The following is a 25,551-nucleotide window of genomic DNA, read 5'->3' as shown; positions in this document are numbered from 1 at the left end:
TGCTGGGCTCCATAGGTGAATTGTTGAGAAGATAGTGCATCTATAAATCTTATGTAATTAAAATCATAGTCTGTTTCTGATGTTTCATTTGACATGATACTCTCAAGTTTCATCCATATTTTCCCCTTTTTAAGATTGACTGAGTGATATGCCATTGTGTGCATAATATATATACAATATATATATGGATAATATAAATATTATCCATTTCTTTTGCTGACCCATGGGTACACATTTGCTTCTGTCCCCTGGATGTTGTGAATGCCACTATGAACACAGCCTATGAATTTCTCCTTAAAATTACTTTTAATTCTTCCAGATACCCATACTGAGAACTGAGGATTCTTGGTTCATATGGTAGTTCTATTTTTAATTTTTAAAGGAACTGCTATAGAAGTGGCACCATTTTATAATCCCACCACCCCATCGGAGTGCAAAAAGCTTCTCATTTCTCCACATTCCCACTAGCGCATTATCTTACCCCTCCCTTCCCCCATTGCTCTAATGGATGAGGCAATAGTTCATTGTGGTTTTGATTTGCATGTCACTGAAGATCTGATATTGAGCATCATTTGTATATCTCCTTAGGAAGAAATCTATCCAAATCCCTTGTCCTCTTTCTTTTGATGACATCCATTCCCACCTCGTGGGAGGTATCCCTGCATTGGTTCAGAACATTTCTTAAGTTGTAGTCTTATTTGCCCTGTCCTGTGGGTTTTTATAAATCCTTTTATGACTGGCTTTTTGGAAGTTCAGTTCACGAAGAAATCTTAGACTATGAAAAAAAAAAACCAGTAACAGATTTTAAACTATTATCTTCCTACTTACTGACTTTAAAAGTAAGGAATTTCCGAGTTTAAGATTCTTTTTCCAGGGAGATCCTTTCAAATCAATATATGAGTTCAATAAAGGGATGTCTTAGTTACATCCATTTCCACCCTTCTCTGCCCCACTTAACTTCCATTTTCCTTTCTGTATTTCTACTTTAAGACATGGTCATTTGAGAGAGAGAGAGAGAGAGGAGCTCTACCAATAAATTTGGTATTTGGTCTACTTGTGTCTGGTAATAGCCCTTTCAAGCCATTTTGTTATCTGTTAGTGAAATTCTATTTTTAAAATATGATTTTAAGATTTATTTACCATAGCCGGGCATTGGTGGCACACGCCTTTAATCCCAGCACTCGGGAGGCAGAGGCAGACAGATCTCTGTGAGTTTGAGGCCAGCCTGGTCTATAGAGAGAGTTCCAGGACAACCTCCAAAACAATACAGAGAAACCCTGTCTCAAAATATCAAAAAAAAATCATTTAATGCTAAAATTCTCAATGGCTTTTGCCTACAATAAAAAGTCTACTTTCCTTGGTGCAGTACATAAAGGTATTTATTATCGGAACCTTGACAGCTGTATTGTGTCTTTACTCTCCTCTGAATACTGCTATATTTTCATTCATTTATTCGTTTTTTAACCATAACAATTTAACCATAACTGTAACAATTCTCCTTTCTTTCCATGGTAAATCTCTTAAGAGTTCTTTACTATGGTCTTCTGAGGCTTAATCAATAGCCTTGTATAAAAATTCCAAAACTCCAAAAAACCTTCTGAAATCTGAAGGATATCTGGACACAAGCATTTCTGATATGGGTTACTTAACCTGCATTCCAATTTGCATTTTTGCAATTCACACAGTTTATAACATAAAACAGTCTTCATAGACAATTGTTTAATAAGGGTGAATAGTCACTTTGAATTTATTTCAACATTTTTAATCTTACTATGTTGGCTTTTTCTTAATATGTATTATTTCAAATTGGTTTTTCCTAAAGCAGGGCTATGCGTGTATGTACACACACAGACACACACACACACATACAAAATGTACTAAAAACATTAATATAGGGATATATGACAGCTAGAGAAAGTTCATCTATCCATAAACACTGGAATCTAGTAAATTTTTAAAATGAAATGAAATCATATGGTTTAAACCTCAAAGAGATTTGTAATCCACTTAGAGTTCTATGGCAGATTTTTAGTTAACGTGTCCTGACCATTGAGGAATTAGATTGAAGAGGGCATCTCATGCCCATGTCCTTGAGTGGAACAGTACTGCTGTCTTTACTGTCAAGTTTTAAAATATTTTAAAAAGCGATGCTTGTTTTGACAGGGTCTCATTATGTAGCTTTGGCTAGCCTGGGGTTCCCTATCAAGCAGGCAGGTCTTGAACTCACAGAAACCCACCCGCTTCTGCCTCCTGAGCACTGGTATTGAAGCTGTGTCACCAGGCCTAGCTCATTGACTGTTTGTTGTTGTTTTTTCAGACTGATAATCCCGGGATTTAATCACTAGGAGGCATTAACATCTTGGCCTAGAAGAGGCTGTTTCCCCCTCATTTTATCATGATTTAACTTTGCTTGCTGAACCAAATGTGGCCGAATCAACTAACTCTGTGTTGTCTTTTCAAAGTTATTTCTTTGGAGTATCTGCTTTGGACTTCACTCTCCCATTCTGATGGCTACTGACTACCAGGAAAACTTCTGGTTAACAAGGTTCAGAGACCCTTCACAGCTACCTCCAACGGACTTTCCAGAACTCACTTCCTCAGTCAGGATCAGTTTAGCAAGAAATAGTATTCCTTTTCTTTTTTCCCAGCTGTGCCAGGGATCAGCTGGCCTCATTTTCCCGTTGGCCGCCCTGTGTCTTTAACAGCCAGTTCCTGATGGGTCTGGGAATTGTTTGCAGATGTTTATGTCCCAGCCGTACCTTAACACTTGATTCTCAGGGCTTTTTTCCCCCCTGCTTCTCTTCTTGTCTGGGAATGTTTCTTACAATCACTGTTTGGTTTTCGTTGGATAAATTTTCTTCCTCTTTTCAGCTTTCTCTTAGACACTGTAAACCAGAAAATTGAAGATTGCAGGGCTTGAGTATTGGCATCCGATTTGGGGATTTGGTCATCTGAGTAGGTGCTGATTTCTAAATGAGTAAACCATGTGACAGGAGTCTGCTTCTTTGTCATATGGGAAATGAGACATGAGCCACCAGACTTCAACAAACCCACATGGAGTTTATTTGGGAAAGGGAGCAAAGGGAGGGGTAGGTGTTGGCTGACCGGGAACAGAGATGGAAGGGAAGGGAAAAGAGAAAGAGACATAGACAGGGTGCGGGGGTTGGGAGTGGAACAGGAGAGAAGAGGGAGGCAGGAAAAGTCAGGTGCGCCCCCCAGGGAAACAGCAGGAAGGAAAAGAGAGAGTGGAAAGAGAGGAGGGGGGTTAAGAGAAGAGGGCAGAAAAAGATAGCAGGCAGAAAAGACCGTTAAGTGGGCGGGGTCTTTCTCTTAAAGGGGTCCCTTGCATCTCCTTGGAACTCTGGGCTGGCCAGGGTACTGCCTGAATGCATTCTGCTAGGTGACTGGGCAGGCCAGCATAATGCCTGAATCCTTACACTGACTCCCGGATTGATTTACCATTGCAGAGAGATTATTTGTGAGTGAAAACTCTGAAAGATACAGAGTACCCTACAATGCCTACTTAGTATATTATATTATTATCTATGTTTATGTGGTCAGTTATGTGGATGAATTTTTGCCATGTTATAATGATCATCGCTTTAACTTGGTCAGCCAAGCATCTGGTCAAATCCATTCTAATTACATTTTTACTGAATTGATTAATAGGCCTGTATGAGGTTCAAAACAGCCTGGAAGTTTAACTCCGCTATTTCATGAGGAAGTTTCCTGTTTGTCTTGTTGATGGCACCTGTATAATTCATTTTTGAGCCAGATGTTCTTCGTCATTTCATAATCTGTCATTTCTGCACACTGACTCCCTTTTCATAGTTTTGGAAGCAAAATCTACCTCATCCCAACACCGGGATATTGTTGATGACAGCTGCAATACCTAAATAGGTAGCTTTAGATTTCACATGGACATAGAGATGGACAGATTTCTCCACTTTGAGCCTGCAAGGTATGAAACATATGCCAGGAAGAGAGAGGAGTTAAGACTACTTTGGATAACAGCCCCCTCCAGAATTTTGATAAGGCTCTGTAATATACCGTCAATCTTCCCCAGGGCCGAGAGACAGACAACTCTTCCCTATCGCTAGTAAGAACACCCACATTTGCCTGAGGAATGAACTTTCTTACACTGCTATAAAAACAAAACAAAACAAAACAAAACCCCCAAAACACAACCAAACAACCCATGAGCTCTTTGTTATTAGGTATAATAAGGAATAGCATGCTGGCTGCTCACCAGGTATTTTTACCTGAACAGATGAGGGGCTCCTATTCGACCCCTCTCCTTGGCCATTCTAATTCAGTGAGAGAGAGGTAGGACTCAGGCTTCTAATTTTTTAAAAAGTCTTTTTGGTGTTTCCGATTCGCAAAAAGCTAATCCTGAAAATATTGCCAGAAAATCTATCTAATGGGTGATTGTTTTAGAACATGGATTTGAAAGTCTCTGCCAGTGCTGAGTTTATGTGAGTGGATGAAGATGATTTTCGCTTTGACATCCAAATCTGAAGTGCATACATGGACTAATTAGCAAGGGGAATATACGAAGTGACCTGTGAAGTTTAGTGGGTAGTGGTGAGGACTGTTTCAGATTAGAAGGTGAAGATCTCTTGAAAGACACTCTGTTTAACAGAAATGTAGCTGTGGTTTGATAAAGTGGTGCATGCTGTAATCTCAGCACTGGTAGGTAGGAAAGGATCAAGAATGAGTACGGAATCCTTCTCTCTACAATAGCCTGAGCTACATGACACCCTGTCCTAAAAACAAAACAATTAACAAGCAAACAAAAGCCAGCACCGATGAACACCCATCCGCAGGCAGATTTAGCCTTTGGTCTCAACTTTTGTAAAAGACCAAAAGGCTGGGGGAAAGGAGGGGTTTTGGTCTTGTTTATCTTCCGTGTCTCCAGTATGAAACACCCAAAGGTATTTGACTTTGAAGGATTATGAAACAATTTTAAAACATTGCACGCAACATGGAGCCTGTATGTCACCTTTCACAAAGATGAAGAGGAGGGGTGTGACTGAAACCTGTTTCCTTCTCCCTTTGTCCCTGATCTCGCCTGTCTGGTGTTTGGGAAGGTTGAGGAAGATGAGGATGAGCAGGAAGAACTAATTCAGCATCCATCCCCTTTGCTCCTACCTTTGGACCTGTGCCTAATCCTGGAGAAGAGTGCTAAGAAAATGTCAAGGAAATGAGAGATACTCGGGAAGGAGGAAGTGCGGAGAAGGTGGAAGGATTCTTTTAAAGTTGGAAGTATTTTTGGGACATCTGCTGAAAATATTTTTTTATCTGTGGTATTCCTATTTTTTTCACTTTAGGGCAATGAAATTTTATGAGTCACTAAATACATATTTTGACATCTGGCATCACTTTTTTTAATTATGTAAATTCTCATCATAAAAGTTGCCTCTTGTCAGTCTTCTGATAGTGCACTTACATGGCAATTTATAGATGTCAGTACCTAACTGCGTTAAACCTCAGTTCCCTATTAATTCTCTAGCTGGACTGAGGCATGAGGGCAAGAAATGGAAATGTTAGACTTTGTGTGACAACACACTAAGTTTTGGCTTCCCTTTATTTTGTAATTTTTATACTTTGCCCATTTCATTTAGTGATGCAAAAATTCTTATATTTAGCAGTATTTAGATGTGATTTCTTAACAGACTCAAAGATTTTCTTGACTTACAAAAAATCATTCTGACATCGCTACTCTCAACCTCAGCTATCAGTTTTGGAACCCAGATCCAAATGAAATTCTGAGACATTTTATTTTGAATTTGTTGCTTTTCTTTTCTTCTGCAGAGGAACAAATTTCACACTGGCATAAGGTGATGACTGCTCTTTTTTGTGGGTAAAATTTAAAAGTTCTAAACTAGATATTTATGATAATAAAAATATGAATAATAAGGATTGGCCATTCTGATGGCTGTGTGATGAAGATGTCTGTAATTCCACATTGTTTATCACTAATTCACAGGTAAGAAGGACACTAGGGTATAATTCTCTGTTTTGGATCATGCCCTTCTCACCAATCCCTTCGTGGCTGTTTTACCTGACTCTTGGATCCATGTTCTTTTACTGAAGACTTGGTTCTGGGTCTGTGCTTTGGTTCTGAGTTCTGTGCTGTGGCTGTTGCATCAGGAGCATCAGCAGGAGGAAATTACTATCCTCAGTACCACAGGCAGGCAGATAACTTAGAATATCTGCATCTTTTTCAACATTATTTTAATATCCTTAGTTATGAGCATGTGTGTGTCTGTGCATGTGAGTGCCAGTGCTCAAAGACATCAGAGGCTTCAGATTCCACTGGAGCTGGAGTGATAGGTAACTGCCAGCCATCTCACAAGAGCAGTATAAGTTCTTCCTTTTTGTTTTTTTTACTTAAATTAGAAACAAGCTTGTTTTACATGTCAGTCCCAGTTCCCTCTCCTTTCCCTCCTCCCCTGCCTCCCACCAAACCCCTATCCCATCCCCCTTCTGCTCCCTAGGGAGGGTGAGGCCTTCCATGGGGGATCTTCAAAGTCTGTCATATCTTTTGGAGTAGAGCCTAGACCCTCCCCCATGTGTTGAGGCTGAGAGTATCCCTCTATGTGGAATGGGCTCCCAAAGTCCATTAGTGTACTAGGATAAATACTGATCCACTACCAGAGGCCCCATAGATTAACCAGATCTCTAAACTGACATCCATGTTCAGAGGGTCTGCAACAGTCCTATGCTAGTTTCCCAGCTATCAGTCTGGGGTCCATGTGCTCCCCCTTGTTCAGGTCAGCTGTTTCTGTGGGTTTCTCCAGGCTGGTCTTGACCCTTTTGGTCATTGTTCCTCCCTCTCTACAACTGAATTCCAGAGTTCAGCTCAGTGTTTAGCTATGGCTGTCTGCTTCTGCTTCCATCAGCTACTGGATGAAGGCTCTAGGATGGCATTTAAGGTAGCCATCAATCTCATTTTAGGGGAAGGACATTTAAGGTAGCCATCAATCTCATTTTAGGGGAAGGACATTTAAGGTAGCCTTTTGACTACTTCTTAGATTCTTAGTTGGGGTCATCCTTGTGGATGCCAGGTTTCTCCTTAAGTCCACAATAATAATGCGAGCAGTATGAGTTCTTAGCCATTGAATCATCTCTCTAGCCCTGTCCCTTTCTCCCATCTCTTTGTCTTTAGAAATGATTTTGTTTAGCTGGGTGGTGGTGGTGCATGCCTTTAATCCCAGTACTTGGGAGGTAGAGGCCGGTTGATCTCTGTGAGTTTAAGACCAGCTTGGTCTACAAGAGTTAGTTCCAGGAGAGGCTCCAAAGCTATACAGAGAAACCCTGTCTTGAACCCACACCCACCAAAAAAAAAAAAAGAAAAAAAAGATTTTATTTAGTTTTAATTTTGTGTTCATTGGTGTTTTGCCTGCATGTATGTCTGTGTGAGGGTGTCGGATCCTTTGGAACTGGAGTCACAGACAGTTGTGAGCTTCATTATGGGTGTTGTGAGTTGAATTCAGGTCTTGTTCGTATCCTATGAACTGTCTGCTCCAACCCCTCTCATATCTCTCTGTTCTCAAATTTTATAGATAACTCTAGTCATATTTGCTGAAACCTGGTCACCCTCCCATGGGAGAAGGACTTATGAAAGAAAAAAGCATACCTATCTCAGACAACTTTGAGGAAGCGTACAAGGAAGGTGCTGGGTGAGTTTGCAATCACATGACTAAGATTTTAACATGATATCCCCATTCTCTAGAACTATTTTAACTAGCGAAGCAAGAGGAGTGTGGTGGGATCTCTTAGGTATGTGTGTGGTTACGAATTTATCTTAAGAGCTGCTAGGCACACTTGGACAGCTAAGACGCTGACTGAGTCTTCCCTAGGACATCTAAGACGCTGAGTCTTCCCTAGTCGAGTTGTACCTTAGCTCACACTGTCTAAACTAAACTGAGTATGAAAGGGTGACTTACTCTTTAACAGGAACACCCTGGGAGTACCTATGGGGACAAGATTTAATTACTGAAGCAAACTAGAAGAACTCTTAGAGCCACAACATCCCTAGAACTCCAACAGAAGTGGGGAACAACCATAAACTGCCAATATTTCCCAGCAATCGACTTCTAGTGTAGAACAAGTAAGATATATTTTATCATAGCTCATTCATTCATTCATTCATTCATTCATTTTGTATGTATGCATGCATATGCCAGGCACTCTTGTGGAGGTGAGAGGACAAGCTTGGGAGTTGCTTCTCTGCTCCTGTCACGCGAGTCCAGGCATCAAACTCAGGTTCTCAGGTTTGGCAGCAGATAACTTCACCCTCTGAGCCATCTGGCTAGCCCCTGAGGTTCATTTTCAAGGGAGGAAGGTAGTACTTTGCTTTTGTTCTCTTCTCCTTCACCTTTGACCTTTGGAATTGATGAGGAAGACTTCAGCAGCCAGCCGAGGCCAGGCTCTTAATACTTCGGAGTCCTAGTTACTTTGAGTAGGAAATTCAGTTTGTTCCTCTGAGGGTAAAGGACACTTGTTTCCTGAGGTTTTATAAAGAGAACATCTTCCTCAGGTGGCCTGGCTTTGTCTGGAGGCGGAAGTTAGGGAAGAGGCACCACTCTGAGGGGCAATGTGTAAGTGAATCCCAGTGACTTCGGGGTTTTATTTTCAAGACTGGTTCTGTGCCAGTTAGAGATTGTCATTCTCCCCTATGTCAGTTCTATTATCAGTCCCAGAAAAAAATTGATTGCAGTATTAGAATAGGTTTTACTTTATTTCTTGTGCCTGGACATCACCTATCCAGGTAGTCACATCAGAATGAACACTGTCTGTATTGACTCATTCTGGCAATACCCCACAGCAATCACTGGCTTCTCTTTAAATGAGACAGAGCTCACCATGTAGCTGAAAAAAATTAATAGGAGCAGAAGCAGCAAATGAAAAAAAAAAGGGAAGGCCAACTTGAAATTTTGATTTAAATGTCTAGTATATTGAAATTGAGGAGAAGATGTAAAATTAAGAAAGTTACAAGCAGGAAATGGCAAACACCAGCTGAGGCGACAGGGAATGCCATATGTTATATGCTCTTCATGCTTTTTTCCCCCTTCTGCTTTTTTCAAAAAAGACTATATATAAAATACACACATTATATATATACATGCATACATTACCCTGGCACATGTACCATTAAGGATCTCCTTGGAAAGACAAGTTGATATATTTATTTTTTGGAAACAAAAATTCAGGGTTATTTTCTGCAGCATCAGGTTTGCATTTACACCAGTAATCCCATGACTCTATTCATTGTTGAAGATTTAAAATTCCAGTCAGTTTTCTTTTAGATTTCCTGTTGGATTTCATCTATCCAAGTGCTGAGCTCTGCTGTCTCTCTGTGTTTCTGTTGATGAACATCCAAGGAATAGTTCTGAAGCCTGTTCCAATCTATTCTTCACCACAATATTTGTTTAACACCGGATAAACAATTGATCACAAAGAAAAAACAACGATAGGCTGTTCTTAATGCCATTGTATTGGGGCCATGCGAATCTGGGCAGGCTTGGCTATACAGAGGCAAGTGTGAATTTCGAGGCTTCCATAATGCTGAGTTAGTTTTGGGTGTCAAGACTCGCTTACTATTATTCTTGTTTAGCTTTATTTTTAAGAATTGACATTTCCCCCCACAATTCGCTGTTCAAAATCCTTCTGCCCAGTTATGTCCTGTCATCATATGCTGCCACAAATAATAACCAATAAAGCATTTGATGAGAAGTCTGTAGTTTCTGGTTGTTAAAAGTCAAAGCTTTGGAAAAAGGAGCAACAAGGCACCCTGTCAGCGCATCTACATTTCTCTAGGCCTTAAATGTCTTTGACCTCCCTAGTTTGCTTTCCATATGGCAGAAGCAACTAAGATTTCTCTGCATGTTCTGCATTCACAACTTCCCCGAGCTCTTTTGGGAAAAAAAAAAAGCCCCTTGGTCTTAACAATTGGTTAACTAACTTACAAAATCCACAACAAAGAATTCTCCTTCCTTCTGTCATAAAGCAAACAGCCTAAGGACAGCCTTCTTCCACATCTTAGTTCTCTGCCAATTTTGCAGAGTGCTTCCTCTGCAGGGGCTTCCTCTGGCAGACGACAGAAGAGGGCTCAAATAAACCAAAGAATTACAGTTCTTTGCTGTCAAATGCATCAGATTGGGTGTGATGCTCTTCTGGAAGACCACCCCCCCTTTTTTTTAAGAAGGAAAGATTTTCTAGTTATTAAAAAATGAACAGTGCTCTCTTGTGTCAATATAGGCTAAAAGTAGACTTCAACAAAAGCTCTAATTGGTTTCTAGAGCAAACCCTGGGAATCTGGAGATCATAAGAGGTAAGAGCCATAAAATTCTGTTTCTGCAAAGTCATTGATCTTTCAATTATTTTACAAAATCCAGAGTTAAAGGATGTTTTTTAAAAAGAGTCGCTTCCTCTTCCTTTTTTTTTTGTTGCTTCTAAGTGTAGTTATCCCAAGGAGTGAACAGCTATTTCTATGTTACTGAGAATCCTATTTTTCATTTTAAACATTATTTATTTATTTCTATGTGTATATACATGTGTGCAACAGTACATGTGGGGTCAGGGGATAACTTGTGGGAATTGGTTCTCTTCTTCTGCCCTGTGACTCCCAGGGATCAAACTCAGGTCACCAGGGGTACAGTAAGCCCTTTTGTCTGCTGAGCCATCTCGTTAACCTGAGTCTTAGAATTTTTTGTTCATGACAGTTTAGTTTTTCTCTCTTTCAGTCTTTCTTAATCAGGATTAATTTCTTCGGGTCCTTTAGAATGTCATTGAAATGTGAAGTGCACAGCAAGGCGGCACATTGAGCTTCTATCATTCCGGACCATGGTGAATATTTAGTGAGCTAACCCTACTTGAATGCAGTGTAGACTTCGGGTGAGTATGACAGAAGGGACAGTGATGTCCCATAGGGATAGATGAGTAAGGTGTTGAATGAAGAAGGGATAGCTGTGTCCCACAGGGAGAGATGAGTAAGGAGTTGAGAAGTTGTTCCATAGCTGGAGAGTATTATGACTTGTATGAGGAGAACTAGTTACTAGGTGGGTAGAGTTTCCATTCTATAATTGAACAGATGATCTCCTTAAAATGGCAGCGTTAGGGGGGCAAGCTGCCACTCATCATCTTACTGAGAGTCATATAAAAGCAGGTTTATTTTCTATTTTAAAACAAAGGAAACAGAGGGCTTTGACAGAAGTACACTGTAATTATGACCATGTGTGAAGCCCAAATATAGTCCATAACAATATTTCTACCTGCCCCTGCAAGAACTAAGACATTTGGTGAACTACTTTCTAAAATTTCAAATAAAATTTTTAAATTCAGAAAACACATGAAAGAAAGAAGGCAAAGGGATCTTATCTTCCAAACACGTCTGCTGGAAATGTCTCAGAGTATTCATATCTAGTCTTTTTTCTTTTAATTTAATAAAGTTTCAAACTATCTTACTTTGAGGAAAATAGTCATTGAAGAAAGTGTAGGCAATTCAGAAAGCATAAAGAAAAAGTCTTCTCAAGTCTCACTAACTTAAGAGATGGCTACTATGAATATTAGGGTGTATTTCCCTTCTGTATTTGAACAACAACCAACAAGAGGGAGAAGGTTATGGAATGCTTGCACAAAGGTTATGAAAAGTTCCTTATCAAGAAGTCATGCTTGTTTACTCTCCAATGACTTTGGGAGAGAATAGAGAGGTACTACAAGACACCCACACATCTTCAATTTTGGCCTCAGTGCAGGTGAAGATAGAAATAGTCTCCATGTGAAGTTACTTCTTACTTGCCATCGTATAGCAAATATTTTCCTCAAAAGAGGAATACCAGGCTGGAAGGAGAACTGGGGTGGCAAAATAAGCATTCTGTCTTCAGCAGAGGCCTAAAATGTCAAGATACTGGAATGCTACTTGGTATTGTGGGCATTAGGGATCAAGGCACATCAGAGGCGGTTGACTTAAACCTTTGCTTTCTCTGTAATGAGAAAACCCATGGGTAATTGGGAGTGGGTAAGAGGCCTTACTTGGAAGCTTAAAGCTTATAATAACATGAGTACCTGAAGGTTCCAGTTTCACACCTGAAATCTGTGTCAATTGGCCATGTCACATGGGCTTACTACATCTGTCACATGGATATGCCACTTGTTCCTACTCTGAATTGTTTATTTTTATTGCAATTTGTAGAATGACTTTCAATATGGATCTCACAGTGAGATTTTCTAACCACACTTTACGAAGAAATCTTTATTTTTTTTATGGCATTACAAAATCTGGTTAGTAAAACTAACTTAGCCTAATTGCTGCACAAGGTAGCCGTGGAGAGAGCTTCCTTATAGAGTTGAGAGTCCCATACATCAGGGCACCATAGTCGTGTTGGGTAGATTCTCTACATCTTTCACTCCAACTCACTTTATACTATTCTGAATCTGTAGGAAACTCTTCTACTATCTACATTGACCCATAATTTTGGAAGCAAGAAAACAACCTAGGTTTATTGCATGGGAGGTAAAAATGACAATGCAGTTTTTCTTAATCTTATGCAAATGCTCTGGGTGCTGTTTCTGCTCCTATCCTTGTGAGCTACCTACCAGCTTTACTAGGCCAGAAGCAATAAACTCGGATTCCCCTGCTGCATGTAAGTCAACCTAGGAGCTGATTTCAATTCAGTCTTATCATTTGTTAGGAGCTGGAGTAGCAATTGTATCATGGGCTTGGATAGCCCAGCAAATAATCAGTCAGGTTCAGTTTTGAGTCCCAGCTGTACTGTTTGTGTAGCAGAAACCATAAAGAATAGAAGAAACTAAAGAGTCCATTGTTAAAGTCCAACAGTGGTCATCATTCCATATGTTGCTGAATGCCTGAGGTCAAATATTGTACAATGTGATACTAAAGTTCATTGTGGGATTGGGATGGGGAAAGAGCCTATTGTGAAACAGAAGAGCAATAAAAAGGGGTGGTCACGAATGGAGAACATCCAGGTTTTTTTAAAATATAAAATTACATAACAATTAAAAAATTTTGAAACTTTACAGATCAGTGAAACCGAGAGCATAGAAATAAACCAGGCATGTAAGGAACTTTGCATGTTGACATTTTAAGTTAGAGGAGCAAATAGCTATTGTTCGGCAAAGACGATGAGGGCTCTGGCTAGGCATTTGAAAAATACAAAGCTAGGATCTAGGTCTGGAGAAGGGGTCTCAGGTATCATGTTAGACTGTAAGGTGCCAAGAAGCAGATCCAGAAGCAAGCCAAGCAGACAAACAGGAAGATAAGGTGTTCAAGCAGAAACCAAGAGGCCAGAAAAAACTCGAAATTAGCAAGTGAAGGCACAGGGAAGAGGCCCTGGGCACAGGTGGAATTATAAATCTGTCACAAAATAGCTGTTCCTGGCACCCAGGATGATGGTGACTCTTTCCATTTGAACATCTGGGTCTCCTGTTGAAATATCTCTTGGCCTATAGGTAGTATAAAGTGTTGCATTGGAGCCTATTGTTTATTATAATAATAAACTTTTATTTAAATAAAAGAAAAATGCTAAGATGTGTAATGAACTTTCTTCATAGCTTAAATAAACTGCAGACAAATCAAGTGCTGTTCCAGGAAAAAAAAAGCCATGGATAAAAATTGCAAAGTCTTAGAATGTGCAAAGCTTTTCAGTGACACAAAGTCTTAAACCCATAAAGGAAATGACTTGGATGTTGGAGTAAGAAGAATGTACAACTTTCAGTAGAAAAGAAGTTTAAAAAGTTAAAAGACAAATGCTAGAAAAGAATGGCTTTAACAAATGTGACAAAGAAGTTTTTTAATATGCAGAGTGCTTAAAAAACATGGAAAATAGATGAATAGATTCGTGGATAGCAACCTCTGTAACACACCAGAGGAACTGAGTCACCTGACCTTGCAGGAGTAGGAAAAAGTGTGGGGAAGAGGACTTTTAATTAAGGAAGTAGAATCCAAGGTGAGGGTACTGGGTTTGCTGGAATTGTATGGGGAATAGCAGAGGTGACCTTGGGAGATAGTTAAGTGACACCCAGTAGTAGACAGCAAGGGAGTCCCTGGGAGCCAGCGAGTGAAGTCTGTCATCATTCAGGGAACACTGCCCATAGCCTGCAGTGGGAAGCCTCATGCTTATGTGTATATTTTGTTGTTATTGCTTTCAAAGTTGCCCGCACCTGACTCACAAATTGTTCAGCAGAAGTGATCTGATTGTTCATGTGATTACCCACCTCCTTACAAATATAGCCTAGAGTCCTTGGTGGCTAGAGGAATACCAGAAGTGAGGAAGGGAAAAGCCTCATCGTAGGCATACATAGGGAGGCTTAGCTAGTATTAGCCACACCCTTCTCATGGCCATGCTATTATCTGACTTTCCTGGGGAGACATAACGAGATGTCTACACACTAAATGCAGAAAGGGCACAAGACATAAGAAAGGATCTAAGTCCAGGTTGGTGAACCAATGAGTTTATTCAAATTACTTACAGGGGCATGGACAACTCCAAGGCAAACTACGGGAAAATCCTCTGTGCAGTTTATAGGAGTAACACCACTGAGGAGTCTTCTCCCTCTTCTCTTATCCCTCCTCCCTCCCCCACTGATCAATTGTTTACCCAGTAAATAATCTCTGGAAGAGAAGAGTCCTTGTAGGGATGTCATGAAGACTTGCAATAGCGTGGGCCTCCCCTGTTCCTAGGAAGTGTCACTAGGATGGAAGGTCTCATGCTGATGATCATAGTTGCTCTGTTTCAAGACAGTAACGGTCATAACTAATAAGGAAACATCTGCACTGCAACTTTCTGGAAGGATGTGTGGAAAGGGAACCAAAGCAGAGGAAATAAGCTTAGGAACTCGTATGACAATGAAGGTTATCAGTCAGCAAATGAGGGTAACTGTTTATGCATCTTGAAGTCTTAGAGACTTCTAAGTTTCAGAACTTATGGGTTTCAGAAGACTGAAGTCACAATTCCTCACATCGGTGAAATAGTTATACACCCTTTAAGATCAGTTACAAGTTTGGTAGAAAAAAGGCATGCTTATTGTCTTGCTGATAGGTCTTCCTCCAATTTGTTGCACAATTCTTTGATCTAACCAGACTTTTCTGCCTTGTTTTCCTCACCTGTTAAGGGGACTAGTAAGAACACTTGAAGTAGCTATGCAGCTTAATTTGAGTTAATTTAGGAAAGTGTTCTGAAGCTGCAAATTGACAGTTAACCAATAATCATCAATAAAACAACAATAATGCTGTGGGGCCACACATATGGAGGTCGTTATTATCCAGAGCTATTGTGAGGGAAGTTGTACTGTGGTTCATCACATGACCTAGATGAATTAGTCCAGGGAAGGCTCTCTGCTTACACAATGCCCAGAGTGAGTCAAATCCAAGACAGGCAGACAGGGCAAATATCAGGGGTAATTATCAAATCTGCGGGGCTAGAGTTATGTAATCAATGATTTGGGGACCAAGGTGAGAAGATATCAAGATGAAGGTAGACAAAGCAAAGCAGCAGAGAAATAGTGAGTGGAGGTGGTTGCCTACGTCAGTAGGAAATTTCCACTGCTTGTCAAGGGATGAGCTCACGCAACCAGGGACTGGTATCTGAGGCCCCTGTGTGTTTATGTCTTTAGATGTCTTAAGGGGCATTTGTCTCAAATAAGGCACTCATTCTGAAGGGGCAGTTTGACTGAGTTGAGAGTTTGTGGAAAGTACTTCAAATGTTACTTAAGGCACAAATACTAGACTGTGGACTTGGTGATGGCTTGGTTATGCAAGCCTTGGAGTCTTCGTAGTCTGAGAGCTTAAGAATTCTGGGCTATGGCTCCAGAGCAGTCATAGAGTGATCCATTATGTACAAGGGCCTATATTTGATCCCATCAACAACAACACTCTTTTGCGTGCCCCCACGAGGAATTAGTTTTCAGAAACTGTTGTTCATTAAGGAGACATTTACTAAAAGCATAGCCCTTTTCTTATTTTAGTGTTGTTGGGGGTGTAGAGAAATCTACTTATCTAGCTGCCTGCTCTACAACACTGTCGAGGGCTAGACCCTGAACAGACTGCTGGTACAGACCCTATGCTGTTGGCATAGCATTATGGGTGATCAATTAGTCGTACTGCTAGAGTTTTCTTATTGAGGAAATTCCATGTGATAGCTGTATTTGAGGAGAGGACTGGGGACAGTATTATCCAAAGTGGAAATGCATTTTTGTTATCACTGTCCTTGAAGGTGTGACTTAACAGTGCCAGCATTTCCTGCCAATGTGTTGTTGTGTGCAAAGCTGCATGATTTCTCTTTATATTGTTTTTTTCCTTGAAAGCAAAGATTTACCTATAATCACAAACCATTGGGAGGAAGAAAAAACTGTGATGAGTTCAAACACCAGCAGTTCCTTTGAAGACAAATGTCTGATTGGACTTTCTACTTTTTACTTGGCCAGTAGTAAATATTCAGTTTAGACTGTTACTGCACATAACTTTAAAAATGTCTAATCTTGTTGCATAGCTCTACATGTGAACAAGCATTTGAAGCAGTTTGGTCTTAAAATATGAACTATGTCACACTACACATTTAAGATATAAATACTAGAAAGTGACTTTTCTTAGTCTTCACCCTTTTCTGAGGAGATTCAACTGGACATAAAAACACAGTGGGGTAGACTTGTTGCATTTATTCCCATTGAACAGACGGTGTCTTGCTTGTTGGCTTAGTAGGTCTGCAGCAATTCCATATTTTCATGTCTTATTACTTCCCTGGAAATTACCATCTTTTTTCTTAGAGGAGCATATGGCATCCTTAATTGTAAACAAATCCTGCAAACCTCTCTCCACGTTGAGATCTGAACTGAGCTGTAATTTTACCGAGTCACAATCATGGGAGCACAGGCAGTCTCAGCAATGACTAGACTTAACACACAAGAGCAACGGATACATTGTCAAAGCTGGAATAATGTGGTCTTAGCACTTCAGATGTTTCAGTGCAAGGACGCTGTGTACAATTAAGGAATGAAGGGAGGTGATCCAACTGTGACAAGTTCATCCTGCAAACAGAGAGAGAGAGAGAGAGAGAGAGAGGGAGGGAGGGAGGGAGGGAGGGAGGGAGGGAGGGAGGGAGGGAGGGAGAGAGAGATGAGAGGGGAGACGGGGAGAGAGCTGCTGGGTTTGAACTATAAATCCAGGCTTGGTGACTTGGGCTGAGGAAACTATAGTTGTTCTCTTAGAAATATAATAACTTTAGAAATGTTAAAATTCCTATCGTTAGAAGTAAGGGAAGAACTAAAACATGATGTTTAATTATCCATTTTCTTAAAATGGCATAAAACAAGGGGTAGTTTTATGTGGTCACATTTTGGAGTCTGCTGTCTGAAATAGCTCTCGAAAACTTTGATTGACAGTCACTGCATTCAATAGGTCCATCATGCCTGAAGGACAAACATTTCTCTACTTCCTAAACATGTAGGCGTAGCTGTAGTCATTCTCAACTGAAAGAAAACCCAACACTCTTTTTGGTTTTGAATTTAGGGGTGGTAGTTGGGCAGAATTCATTCTAAATACTTATAAATTGTTCTTGAGAAAAATCCTAATGGGAAAGAAAACATGACGTTCTTTTCAAAGTTCTTTCTTTGACACACTTGCCATGCTATCAAACCCTGTGGCGTACACTGGGTAAAATCTGACCGCAGTGCAGGGAGGGTAGTCATGTAACTAGGGGATCAGTTACGGACAGTCTCTAATCTCTATCCCTCTTCACTTACAAACCATCACAGCTGTAATCCTTACATCTTTAATGTGTGTGCATCCTCAGAAGGATACTAAGCGCCACGGCCTTTAGGAGGCCTGTCTTCAGTAGATGTGGTGATAAAGGCCTGCAATTTCAATTTCAGCACTCAGGAGAGTGAGGCAAATACTGCCTGCGTTTCATAGTAAAACCTTATCAAAAAAAGAGGCTTGTTCCCTGCTGGGAATATGAAGCACGAACTCACAAAAACTAATCTTGAGTGAAGAAACAAGCATATAATAATATCTTAGGTATCATCACACAAGACAAGCTCTTTCGATATGCAAGGGGATTTAATGACAGCCCAACTTTACTGGATTCTCTTTTGCACTCCTTTTTCATGATGACCTACAGACAAGTTCAAGTGAATTTCAGTCACACTTCCTTCTCTATATTATGAAAGCCTTTTTAACTTATCTCGATTTAAACCATAGAAAGCAACATAATCTTATGAGCAAAGTGTCTCAGCTATTTTGAGTTGATGTTTTATACAAAATATCTCTATCTTCCTTATACTGTGACACCTATGTATATCCAAGGGAAAATTGTATGTGGCTGGGTAGATTTCAGTGGGTGCTTAAGAACTTAAGAACTTTGAAGCTATGTTTTAATATGAACCAACATGTGTAAAATGATAATTGTCCATATCGAAGAATAAGGGGGAGAGAGGAAATGAAGATGGAAGAGGGTCTAGAAATACTTCTTCATCCCAACATGATGCTGCCATGTCCTAGATGCTCCTAAAGAGTTCCTGCGCTTGGAAGAACTGAGAAAAAAATCACCGCTACGTCCACCCACCTTAGCTGATTTAACTTCTCACGAGGGAGAGATGATTCCAGCTCTTCTTAGGAGTTCCTAGCTAAGTGTAATCTGAAAAAGAAAGAAAAGAAGTCAGGGGATGTTTCAGGTCCCCTGGGATAGCTTTAGAAACTTCCTGGTCAGCGCCACAGATTAAAGAAGCTGATCAATAACTCTGAAAATATTTTTTAAAAGATTGAATATTTATGTGAGGGAAAACATTAGCAATGTATTCTTAGACAGTTATGAGCCATATAACGTGGGGGATATGTATCAGTACAGACATCCTGAACACAGGCACGTGACAATAGTGCATGAAAAGCTTGAGAACATTCGGTGTTTGACTCAGTAATTTAATTTCAGGGAATTTTCCTGAGGAAGTTAGGAGACACTGACAAACGTTTTGCTCAAGGTCATTCAACTGAACATTTGTTTATGGTACGAAGGACTGGGGGGTGGAGAGATAGCTCATGAGTAAGAGCAGGGACTGCTCTTCCAGAGAACTTGTGTTCAGTTCTTCCCAACACCCATGTGGCAGTTCACAGCTGTCTGTAACTCAAGTTCTACAGGCTATTATGCCCTCTTCTGGTCCCCACAGGCACTAGGCATGCCTATGGCATACAGACATGGATGCAGGCAAAATACCCATACACATAAAATAAACTTTTTAAAGATTGGAAGTTACCCAAACATTCACTGACAGGCAATTAACTTGATATATCATTCCTACACAATCAAAAAGATTTATAACTACGTTCTTCAGTCAAAGCAATCTTTGAATCTTTGTCTCAAATTAACCCAAGAGCTCATCTTTCTGTCCTTCTGTTGGAGATAAAGCAAGGAGACGAAGATGGACTTGCTAAGGACATTCCGGAGTTCAAAGTAGAAGAGTAAAGATTGATTTGTTAGTTTGCAAGAGGGTCTCACTGTGTGGCCTTGGCTGGCCTAGAACTCTCTGTAGACCAGGCTGTCTGTCTCTGTCTGCCAGGAGCTGGAATTAAAGGAGCACACCACCTCATTAAGACAGGAGTAAAGGTATTAACTGCACATGAGGGCGAGCCTGTCTGATCCTAAGACAGAAGGCAAAACTGGGGAAGCATTAGGTTGAGACGCTAAGCATTATTTGTAAATGCCTGGTCTTGCTGTCTAAGGCTGTATATTGCTGAAGTTACAGACAGCCTCGTCTTTAGTCTACAGCCCTTTCCTTCCACAACATCTGGAGCCAGTGCACATAAACCACTTGCTAGACCCTTTTCCCATATCACCCTGCTCATGTCAGAGCAAGAAAGGAAAAAAATGCTTGGATAATCTGGCAGTCACTTATATTTGTCGAAGTTTTCACAAGAATATTTACAAGCAACTTAATAATGTTGCTAATATTTGTAAAAAAAGCCTATGAAAGGAGTCCTATTTATTGTGTATTTTTCACTTAAATGTCTCATAATTCAAATTTCATGTGTTTAACAGTAGACTCCATTTGGCTGCCTACACTACACATTTTAGTTGTTTTGTAATTTGTGACGATCAAGCCTGGATTACTGTAAAAGTATCTATGCATTTTCTACACTGTGGCTTCATCCCTCCATTCCATTCTCCACTCTGAAAATTAGAGAGAATGTTCCAAAAAGAAAGTCAGATTCTCTTACTTCTTTGTACCTTTAAACTGGGGTCCCCGTGACTCTAGAATGAAATGCAAGCGCTTTACCATGGCCTTAAGGGCCCTGTAGGATCCCTACTCAACTTTCACCTCCAGGTTCGAGATACGCCATCCTCTCAGTTGTCACAAGGGCTGATGCATCCTCATTCTGGACCAACTGGTATGTGGCATCCTTTGGTAATCAAATCTGGTTATGTCACCCATCCAGAGAGTGTTGGTAGCCCCATAATTTTAACAGTGTTGTAATTGCCTGAGTAATCGTGTGCCTTATCTCTTAAAACTTCAGATCCTGAAAGGGAAAGGATCAGTCCTCTCCACTTTACCAACAGCACCGATCGCAGCATCTTCTATAGTCTTTAACCACCCTGAGAATGCTTCTCACATCAGCAACAACGTGGAAGGCGGAAGCAGCCCATCACGTCCCACCCATCATGCATGCCACATGTACTGCTTCACAGACTCCTCTGCTTCCCCTCACCCTTTCCCTACAGCACAACCAGTGTGTGTGCTCACGTACAACCAGTGTGTGTGCTCATTACCTACCCTCCCTGGGTTTCGGAGGAACAGACCCCACCTCATCTGTCTAGGGTTATGTCAGTTTCCTGCCACTTGCTGTGGTGTAGACTGGCTGCATGGCTATGAAATGAACAAGGAGGACAAAGCAAACTGACAGGGGCATCTGTGAGAGGCCTCCTGGCTTCTAGGAGACACAGTAAGAAAGTCTATTTTATGTCTTTTGGCTTTCATTTATTTGTTTGTTTGTTTGGTTTTTCAAAACAAGTTTTCTTGTGTAACAGCCCTGGTCATCCTGGAACTCCCTCTGTAGACCAGCCCGGCCTCCAATTCATAGAGATCCACCTGCCTCTGCCTCCTGAGTGCTGGGATTAAAGGCATGCGCCACCACCGCCCAGCATCTTTTGATATTTTTATAGCTGAAATCACGTAACCTTCCTGCTCCCAGAAGGAAGGCCAGCCTGGGCTAACAACGCCTGAGTGAAGAGGTGTGGCCACCCTGCCCATTGATCAGATTGCCTGGAGGCCAGTCAAGCACCAGCACCGGGCTTCTTGTGTGGGAAAATAAGATTCCTTTTTGCTTAGATAAATTTGAATTAGGAATTATCTGTTAGTTTCAAGCCAAATGCCTTTGAAATGGTACAAATGTGTATCATCAACTGTCCTTCTTTGGATAATTAGCATCCTGCTACTGAGATGTGTAACATAGACTCCATGTAGTTCTATGGCAGCTGGAACTAGATGGGCAAATCATTATTGCCTTACATTAGCTGGTGTCTTATTTTTATGTTTCTGGTGGGTTATTCATGAATTACCCAAAGGAGGACACAACATTTGACTTTCTGGAATTTGAGGCAACAGAGAAGCCTGACTTTGCATTTTAAGTTGCTGAAGTCAGTATCAACAGATTGACTAACCATAAAGTAACTATAAAGATGAAATAAAATAAACATACTTATTGATAGTTTTATTTCCTTGAAGGGAAGGCTGGCATAAAGTTTCTTAGGTATCAGAAATTATTGAAATTTGGGAAGTATAAACCACCATAAAAAGTAAAGTAAAAAGCAACACAGCTCTATCATACACAGATGGTGTCAATGCTTCCATGTATTTCCTTAAGGTTTTTGTGAAAGGGTTGGGGAGATGGCTCGGCAGTTGGGAGGACTTGCTGCTCTTCCAGAGGTCCTGCTTTTGGTTCCCAGCACACATGGGGCTTCACAACCTTCTGTAGCTCCAGCTTCAGAGGACTCCACACCCTCCTCCAGTCTCAGAGGGCACCTGCATAGTCATGTCAGAGACACACACGTACACAGGAGATCCTTAAATTATAAGTCAATAAAACATAAATATATAATAAATACATATATATGCAAGTAATTTTTTTTTTGGTTTTTACGAGAGAGGGTTTCTCTGTATTGTTTTGGAGGCTGTCAGTCCAGCCTGGCCTCGAACTCACAGAGATCCGCCTGCCTCTGCCTCCCGAGTGCTGGGATTAAAGGCGTGCGCCACCACCGCCCGGCTATGCAAGTAATTTTTAACTCCATGTTCATTTACTTTGATAATTTCTTTAAAAATTGAACCCCAAATCCCCAAAATCTAATTGAATATTTTAGATGAAGTTATATTAACCCTGTATTGTCTTAACAGTGAGAATCTTACCATATGGAATATTTTATGTTGTTTCTTCATATATTTCTTCATTCTATATCTTTGAGAAATATTTGTAGTTGCCGCTCATTCATTTCTTAAATCATTTCCTCTCTCCCTTCCTTCCTACTATAATTGTGTAGAAAAATGACTCCCATTTTGGTGGTTCTAGGGATTGAGTCTAGGGCTTGTACATGCTGGGCAAGCATCTACTACTGGGCTATAGTCTCAGTCTTATTTTCATTTTTACACTTTATTTTGAGATAGGATCTGACTGTGCTGTTCAAGGTGGCCTTGAACCTGTGATCCTCTTGCCTCAGGTACCCAAGTAGCTAGCTTACAGCCCTGTGCCACATGGTCTGGTTCGAAATTCTTGAAAGTATCATACTGAAATCCGTACCTTTTTGGTATCAGGCTATTATCTCATAACAATATATAACTCCCAGCGAGTGTGAGGCAGTAGTAGCAAGCTCCAACCCCCAATTATGTCACTAATGATAACAATTCATACAAAGCAAGTCTTTGTATCTCACTTTATAGTTCTAGAGATAATGCAGTATTTTAAACATGCCATTTACAAATGTCAATCATTGCTTTTAAACTATCAAATCCTGTTTTTAACTTTTTCTTAAAAAACAAGAAAAACAAATTTTGGACACCCTTTTCCTCTTCTTTTTTATATGTAAAACAGTATAAGACCAGTTACATTTGGTTTTAGAGCGTTGATGTGTCACATAATTATGCAGAACTAATTAATTCAAAATCTGTTTATCAACAGTAGTCTGTAGCTGCAGCATTTTCTCCCAGAGGCACTAACAAAGGCTTATCACCTGCTTTCTTGTTGCAGTTTGTCTCAAAGGCAAATCAATATGAAAACTATAAAAACGCTATTCCCAGAACTAACACTTGGAACAACTTACAAGAACTTTTAGTATCAGATACCAATTAGTTTTCTTAACTTAAATTAAAAACAGTTTTATTTAGCAGTGAAATGTGTCAAAATACTAAGGATTTAAAAGGCAAATAAAACTTTCCCATTTTCTGTTATTTTAGGTTTTGTGTTTATTAATTTATATATGCACGCTTTATTTTTTTCAGGATAAATAGCCATAATAGATGATTGGGAGTAGGAGATGTAGAAGGAAGCCTCTGTATTCTTTAGGGAGTAAATAGTGCGCTTTGTATGTACCCACACACAGTGTGTGCACAGGGAGACGAGGCTCTCCACCCCCTGGGCATCTTCCTTTGTGAATATCCTCAAAGGAAGATGCTGATGCCCATGACTGCTCTGTCATAGGTTTGCCTGGGCAGCCGGAGCCCCTCAAATGTTACTCTGATATTACATATCTGGAAGTTCATTTGGAGGAACAATAGGTAAAAAGGAAGTATTTGGAGTTACAGAGTCATTTTTCTATCTTTACAGAGAAAGAATGACTTTTAGAAATTGCAAGAAAGTAAATGGAGGGTTGGAGCTTTTCATGTTTCACGATGACTCCGTATTTCAAGAATTTGATTATTAAACCCATGCTGAGCAGATTATGATAAAAGCTATTTGTTTTATCTCATATATTTTTCTGTGTGTGTCTCTGTCTCTCTGTCTCTCTCTCTGTCTCTCTGTCTCTGTCTCTCTCTGTTTCTCTCTCTGTCTCTGTCTCTGTCTCTGTCTCTCTCTCTCTCTCTCTGTGCATGTGGAGGTCACAGAATACCTTTTGGGAGTTGACTCTCTCTTTCTGCTGTCTGGAGCACTGAACTCAGGTCATCAGACTTTTGTGGCAAGTGCTTTTACCTGCTGAGCCATCTTGCCAGCCACAGTAAAGTAGTATCAAAACAAAAGTGGGGGACATCCCGTGATTTAGTGGTGAGGAATTAACAGCTCTTCTTTTTAGTGTCTTCCAAACTCCCTCCACAGTCTCCGCAAAGCACTGCCCCCCCAAAAACCCAAAGAAACAAAAAACCAAAAAAAACCCAAAAACAAACAAAAAGCCCAAACCTCACACTACCATATATTAAAAGTAAAACCCACAGATAATCTGATGCTAAAATTTATGAGGAAATTACCCATTTCCACAGCCAAATAGACGTTGATTGAGTAAAACAGCTTGTAGCCTAGCTAACCTCTGTTCCCTTGCAGTACGATAGGCCAGCTGTTCTCGGAAATGAAATGCAGAAAGTCTGGCCTCCCTCCACAGACTCCATGATGAAATGGGTCTTGCGTTTACAGTAACTGGAGATAGAAATGAATGTCTCAAGGAGTGTTTGCTGAGACACACAATGCTCCTTCACTCCTGCTTTCTCCATCAATTCACAAACACTCTGGAAGAAGTGAGATTGTCAAGAGAGCCTTGTGTCTGGGGAGCTTCTATCTCCATGGGTGGGACACTGTGGTTAAGGACAGTCATTTAGAGTCAGACTGACTTTGGTACCTGGGTCACCCTGAGCAGATAATCCAATCTTTTCGTTCTTCAGGATTGCTACTAGTAGTACACTAGGTAACGAATGCAGGTTGCAAAGAACAATTTCTGGTTCAATGTTTTATTTAATAGCTGGTATGTTATTTTTATTCTGACAAAGAAGGGTAGATAATAGGATGGTTGTAGCCGCGTGTGCCGTAGATTGTTTTAGACTCTCTGTGTTCAGTGTGTCAGAGAATCCATCTGTAGAATGGGCATGGTTTCTCCTTTCTCCCACCGCTATGTAACGGGTGAATATCTCAGACACAGGGCATGTCTGGGAGCCCTTCACCTCACTAGCTGCTGCACAGTGAATGAGAAACCGCACCCAAAGGAACAGGGTGTGTTAAAGCTAAAACCCCTGTCTGCTGGAAAAAGACAAAAATTAACACCTTGCTCAAAGCACTGTGGCTCTACAAAACAAACAAATAAGCACACTTCAAACATTGGGCTGTGAAAATGGCTTGGGATCTTATATGGAATGCAAGGAGACACAGCTTCAGCAACACGGCAGGAAGCTGGTTAATTACTCTAGCTTTCAAAGAATATGGGGCATCATGCACATTTGTCTCTGCCCTGAATTCTAGCAACATGCTGGTAACACTTACCTCTCTGTGCTTGGCTGAACATATGGATGAACTATGGGTTGAATCATATACCCTTAAATCCATATGCTGAAGTCCCAACTAACGTTGAGCAT

The 25,551-nt window shown here is 40.5% G+C and overlaps 1 long non-coding RNA gene across 2 annotated transcripts in view; it reads left to right on the top strand.

Annotated features, from left to right (window-relative positions):
• Positions 1-3,376: 3,376 nt before the first annotated feature.
• The window catches only part of LOC121140173, a 32,906-nt gene continuing 10,731 nt past the window's right edge, over positions 3,377-25,551 (top strand). Inside the window, exons 1-5 of one of the 2 annotated variants that reach the window (XR_005876980.1) lie at positions 3,377-3,478; positions 7,569-7,685; positions 10,267-10,339; positions 10,790-10,902; positions 20,528-21,038. This is a non-coding gene — a long non-coding RNA (uncharacterized LOC121140173). Of the gene's footprint in view, positions 3,479-7,568; positions 7,686-10,266; positions 10,340-10,789; positions 10,903-20,527; positions 21,039-25,551 lie in introns of those variants that run through there. The other variant, XR_005876979.1, reaches the window with a different exon arrangement.

Source organism: Mesocricetus auratus, unplaced genomic scaffold (genome assembly GCF_017639785.1).
Source record: "Mesocricetus auratus isolate SY011 unplaced genomic scaffold, BCM_Maur_2.0 Super-Scaffold_100004, whole genome shotgun sequence".
Classification (NCBI taxonomy): Eukaryota; Metazoa; Chordata; class Mammalia; order Rodentia; family Cricetidae; genus Mesocricetus; species Mesocricetus auratus.
The sequence above is the reverse complement of the archived record's forward strand: the minus strand, read 5'-3'. Positions and strand labels throughout refer to the sequence as shown.